The sequence below is a fragment of the Pteropus vampyrus genome, unplaced genomic scaffold (genome assembly GCF_000151845.1).
Source record: "Pteropus vampyrus isolate Shadow unplaced genomic scaffold, Pvam_2.0 Scaffold2, whole genome shotgun sequence".
In the NCBI taxonomy this organism is placed as follows: Eukaryota; Metazoa; Chordata; class Mammalia; order Chiroptera; family Pteropodidae; genus Pteropus; species Pteropus vampyrus.
This window is the reverse complement of record NW_011888783.1, coordinates 2,145,432-2,151,845: the sequence shown is the minus strand read 5'-3', so window position 1 is coordinate 2,151,845 and position 6,414 is coordinate 2,145,432. Positions and strand designations below refer to the sequence as shown.

Sequence of the window (6,414 nt, the reverse complement as noted above, 5' to 3'; positions counted from 1 at the left end):
AATGAGGTTTAGTTTATGAACAAGAAATCTCTTTAGATGAGCTGTTGTTGCCTGGCAACATCTGGAGAAAGCTATCTGTAGAGCTAGTGCAAACACCAAGTGCAGCATTGTCTGGTAAGTCCCATTATAGTCTACATTTTCTGAATCAGTTTGCAATACAGATGGCTTTCATAGCATAATTTCAAAATCTAGGCAATAAGATTTTCATTATTAAATTGTAATAGGGTTTATTTCTCTATAATAAGATACAGAGAGAGTATGTTCTTCAGTTTTACTTAGTTCTGTTTAGTTCAGTAAAATAATGTGAACATTGCTTAAAACATCCACTCTGTGGAAATGCCCTTTGCATTGACATTTGGAAAGCTTAAAAACCTGACACAAGTTGTGTATATTGTCACAATAGAAAATAAAATAACACTTGGAAATACCTTTTTACAAGCATTTAAACCATTAGAACTAGAAGGTCATAAGGGACCTTAAGAGATTAATTAACTCATCTTTTTGCCATCTGGTATGAATTGTTTTCTGTTCTATACAGATGAATACATATTCTATTCTATACAAATTCCATAAAGAGGATGCATAATCTTCTTTTGCAATCTACTTTAATAAAAATTTAACACAAAATTTTCACCTACTGGTGAAAAAATTAGCAATATAAAGTTCAAAATTAGCAATATAAATGTTGTTGTACTCCCATCTATATGTTATGTATCACATTTGATATCTGCTGAGGAGGTATGGGAAGAGCTTCATAGAAGAGAGAATATTTGAGGTAGGATTCATAAATGTGGCAGAGAATATTTATCAAGATTTGTTTCTTCTTCTGCCTGGGTACACAGCCTGGTCACCCTGCCAGACTCCACTGAAGTCAAATGTAACCATGCAACTGATGCTGTCATTGGAATGAGAGTAAAAATGATACGTGTAACTCCAGGTCTGACTCATAAAACCCTCCACATTTCCTTCCTTTCCACTAACTTGATGCAAATGAGCATGGTAATCTTGAAAATCACGAACAGGAAATGACAGAACCATATGACTAAAGGAGCCTGGGTCCCTGAGTTACCTTGTATAAGACAGCTAACTTCCAAGCAGGGTAACCTTTTGGGGGGCTTATCGTGAATAAGAAATAAACTATTGTGTAAACCTGCTGACATTTTGGGGTTTGTCTTCTACAACAGTTGCCTTAATGTGACCTTATATAATACTTATGGGAAGGACTGAGACAGAAGAAACCTAACTGAGGAGGAAAGTCAAGACAAAAAACAGGTTCAGCAGAGCATGAGAATGATACAGAAGTGGGAAAGAACAAAACACATGTGTAGAGTCTCAGGTAGTCTGATTGCACTATTAGATAGTTGTATAGAAAAATGAAAGCTAATAACAGTATAAAGTATATTGAGGCCATATATTGGAAGACTTCAAATATCAAGCTGAGGCCCTTGCCACGTTTGGGAGGTGATAGGGAAATGATAAAGGCTCATCAGCAAAAGAAAATACACAATTCAAATTGCAGTATGTGCTTATTAATCTAACAACTATAACTAATATGATTTGGAAGCAGGGACTAATAAAAACCTTTGCAATAATATAAAATAAAACCACATAATGTGAATAGACCAAGGAAAGAAATATAGTATTGCAGAGGTAAGATTCATAAATGATTAGATGTGAAGGTACAGGGAGAAATAGCAATAATATTAATAATTGTATAAAATAATGTGTATGCTCTTACTGTTAATTAAACATTTTATATGGGTTATCTCCCTTAACCTTCACAATGACCTTATAAATACTAATGTTTCCCCTATTTTATGGAAAGGATACCATTTAAAGAGGTTTAGCATATAAGCAAAGGTCATATTAGTTGTAAATGATAAAACCAATATTTGAAATGAAGAGTCCAATGTTAGAATCGTGGCTCTTAACAAGTATAATCTCAAATCCAGATAATGAAAAGTATGCAAAACCATTTACAGATGTGTGAGAGCAAAAGTATAAATTCAACTGAAAACTGTTTGTTTTGGTAAATTTTTATATTGACATAATTTCAAACTTAGAGATAAATTGCAAGAATAGTACAAGGAACTTCAATATACCCTTCATCCAAATTCACCAATTATTTATCACACACACGCACACACACAGACTTGTCTTTGTTTTTTTTTTCTCATTTGTAAGAGTGAAATGACTCTAGCATATTTACATATTGACACCAGAAGTCAATTGGAATTTGCAATTTGTGACTGACCTTTTGGAAGGAGTTCAGGTCTGGAGATAATGGTATGGAATAAATTAGTATAGACAGAGATGGGTAAAATTGGTAAAATTAATCATATTCCTGAGTGAGAGGATAGAGAAAAAAAGGACTATTTATTAGAAGTAGGATTCCTGGGAAACAAATGTCTATAGAGGAAAAATTACAGAAGTATAATTATAAGGTTCAAATTTTCAGAAAGATCAAGAGATCTAAGAAAAGGTTAGATTTAGTATTCAGAAGGTCTTTGGTGACCTTCAATACAACATTTTGGGTAGCATACTGAAAAACAAAACTAAATTATAAAGGTTGAGAATAATCAGTGAATAAATGAAAATAAATACAAGAAGAAGGTTGCTCATGTGTTAATGATTAGCACTTTTTATCTCTTCTGTGATTTTGCTATTTCTTTCATCTACTGGCTTCGGAGTCAAAATTTTTTGAAAACACTTTGGAGTGGCTGGGCATGAGTTTGGGGTGGCACTGTTCACGGTGGTGGCCTTCCCAGTTATCATCTCTACAGTCTGTGAGGGCCCAGGATAAGGCAAAGGGAGGATTTGTCTTTCTGGGAGCACACTGAAATCTCTGGGTGCCCCACAAACCCTGGTGAGGGTGATGTAGAGGCTGGAGCTGAATTTTTACCAGGAGATTATTTACCCCTGCCTGATTGAGCAGGATGGGATTTGGCTCAGGTATTTTGCTATTTAGAAATTAAAGTGTAACATTTCAAATGTCAGATACATTGGGGATACTGATGCTCCCCGATTTATTATGGGTTACATCCCCAATAAACCCACTGTAAGCTGAAAATATCCTGTCGAAAATGCATTTAATATACCTAACCTACTGAACATCAAATCTGAGCCTAGTCTACCCTAAAAGAGCTCAGACTACTTACATTAGCCTACAGTTGAGCAATTACCTTGTGTTTCATCTCAAGAGTAATTGCCTTCCTCCTCCTCCTCCTCCTCCTTTTCCTCCTTCTTCTCTCCCCGCCCCTCCTTCTTCTTCTTACCAGAAGCAGGAGATACAGATGAGCATTTTGTAGACACGATGGGATGCAAAAACTCCAAACACCATATTCGAAAACTGCTGGCAACACACTACACTGTGGAGTATTGGTCGTTTATCCTCAGGATAGTGTGGCTGACTGGGAGCTGCAGCTCGTTGCCAGTGCCCAGCAACATGAGAGAAATATCATACCGAGTACTGTTAGCCTCTGAAAAGATTAAAACTAAAAAATCAAAATACAGTTTCCACTGAATGTGTATTGCTCTCATACCATTGTGAAGTCAAAACTTGTAACTAGAACCATCTTAAGTTGGGACCATCTGTATTTGTAACACATATGTGAACAAATGCATGGATATATTATGTGAATACATTTATCCAGAGAGCTGTTGTTTCTTCTCACAAAGAAAATTAGAGCAAGAATCTATGTCATAATACTATTTTAATTATATACAATTAAACCTTCATTTGGTTATGTTTTCGAAAGCATTATCCATGGTGCTCCCAAAATGATTAGAATAAAAATGTTCTAAAACTTTGCTACTTCGTAGTCCTTATTTTTAATTGGAGACCATATTTGTAGCTAATTCCTAGGGTTGTTATAAGGTTAACTGACATCACATTTAAAGTATCTAATTCAGGACATGGTTCCATAGTGTAGCAGTTAGTACATCTGCTTTACATGAAGAAGGTCCTAGGTTCATGTCCCAGCGGATCCATGGTCCATGGTCTATAGCCATGCCACCCTGAACAAGCCCAATGTCTGATCTTGGAAGCTAAGCAGGGTTGGGCCTGGGTAATACTTGGATGGGAGGCCACCTAGGAAGACCAGGTGCTGTAGACATAAATAATAATAAATACATTTAAAAACTAAAGTATCTAATTCAAGAGACATTTTAATTGGTCAGGAGCAAAAGCTCAAGAATGAGTTTTCTGCCCATATTGGTAAAATCAGTGATATCTGCCCTTATGGTCATAACCCATGAAGTCTAATCCATTTTGCAAAGAGGAACCAATTAAAACTTTTGCTTATATTTATTTGAATTGACACATACATCATTGTTTCCTTCACTGTGTATGTTGATCCCTCTACCCTGATAATAGAAACCACACAAGTTATAACTATTATTTCTTTTTATTATTTTATAATTTTAGATGAATTATAATAGTGATATGAAGGTTTCTCAAGATGTCATTTAAATGATCACCATGGGTCTGGCTGGGACTGTACCCATAAAGTAATGGCATCTGACTCACTTCTATGGACCCTCAGAGAAGGAGAAGGTGTCATAAATCTGCTCATAGTTTTCTCCATGACAACTCATATCAGTAGCTCTCTTATTAAGAAAGAAAGAAGAGTAGTGATACTAAACTCAGTGTCTTGAACATGGTAGGTCATCATTAGTTTTAATAGATCAGTGTTTGTAATTGCGTCTGTTTCTTTAAAACCAGGGAAAGGAAATGCATCCTCAGTAGTGGACCAGGTTCTCTCAATTTTTGTCTTTCTTCTCTCCTTTCCTCTTTATCTCCCTCACCGCCTTTCTTACCTCCTCCTTATTTCTCCCTTCTTCTTTTTCTCCTTCTTTGGTTTGAAAGGGGAATCCTTATTTGAGAATTGAAGCACTGAGCCTGAGTCACCTCTATTTCATGTCTTGAGACAGGGTTAGATTTTAGGCTTTCTTGTCGATTCTGGTTCTGTACATTAAAGTATTGATATGACTGTTAAATATTAAGGCCTTAAGAGATTAAATTTCATTGGAAAAAATCTCTATATTAATCTCTACATTTAAATGTATTTAACAGATATTAAAAGTAATTGGAAACATTTGATAAGGATACAGAAAAATATAATCTACCAGTTATTAGATGAAATTTTAAACCATATTTATTTGCAAATAGGTTTTGTTATTTGATACAACTTGCAAATAAAGAGTCCTTGTAAATTATAATGTTAAAATAAAATTTTATTATATAATGTGTATATATTATATCTGAATATGAATTGTGAAAGTATGTTGTGTTATTGACTCCTTAATACATAATAGTTGGTCTCAGATAATCAAACTGTAGTTTGTTGGATTCTTTCCTGTAAGTTTATACTTTCAAGGGTCAGAATATTCATAGCATAGTTACTGCAAAGTGGCAAGTTATCCTGATAATACCATGTTCGAATTCTGCTAACATTCCTTTCATGCAGAGACTCTCATTGAGATTAACATATGTCACAATTCGAGGACCTAAATAGAATTCTATTTAAACCTACTGGTTCTGAAGGAGAAAGTGTTCAGGTGTTTATTTGTAGCACTTCTGGGAGAAATGCCAAACCTCTAGATCATTAGTATTCCTGCAACTTTACATTCACTTCCTAGAAACTGTTCTTCTGGAAAATGTACAATAGTGTTAAAATGCTAGATAATTAGACCAGACATGGTCATATGTGTAATGATTTACTGATAGATTAAAAAAAAGTGGATAAGTAGGTGGACAGTAAACATTTAAAATAAAGGATAAACATGGCTTTTTTTGGTCTTCTCATTCATACATGTATTTTAGGATGATTGTGCTACCACTGTGATTGAAATACCTAGATTAGTATTAATAACAAGAATAAAAAATCAAATCTGACTACATGCCAGATGTTTTATATCCATTCCCTGACTTAATCTTCATGGAGTCAAGCAATGTAAGTATTATTAGTCCCATTTTAAAATTGCAAAATTTTCATTTTAACAGGTTAAGCAATAAGCCCAAGGTAACTAATAAAATAACTTCCATTATTTATCTTTGTATTCTGTAACAATACTGTAACAAGTTCTGCTTATAATAAATATTAAATAAATATTTATTTAAAAAAATGGCCATATAATTCCTGGGAAGTAAATGAAGCCCATCCACAACATGGTATAGATGTTATTATCTTGAACTATAAGGCTCATCCAGAAGGACGAGGGAATTGATGTTTCTAATCAGTGTCATTAGAGTGAATGACCATAGGAATAAAATAATCTGGGGTGAATTACATGACTAGAAAAATGAAGAGAGGTGAGGAAAAGAGATGCTTTGATGAAACTGAAGAATGGGTATTTTGGAATATAGAACAAAAAAGATTTGAGGTGCTAAGAAATTTATGGGCTTTGTGTGTG

At 34.4% G+C, this 6,414-nt stretch overlaps 1 pseudogene; it reads left to right on the top strand.

Moving 5' to 3' along the window:
• The first annotated feature begins 3,999 nt into the window (after positions 1-3,999).
• On the top strand, positions 4,000-4,115 carry LOC111739395 (annotated as a pseudogene).
• Positions 4,116-6,414: the final 2,299 nt, after the last annotated feature.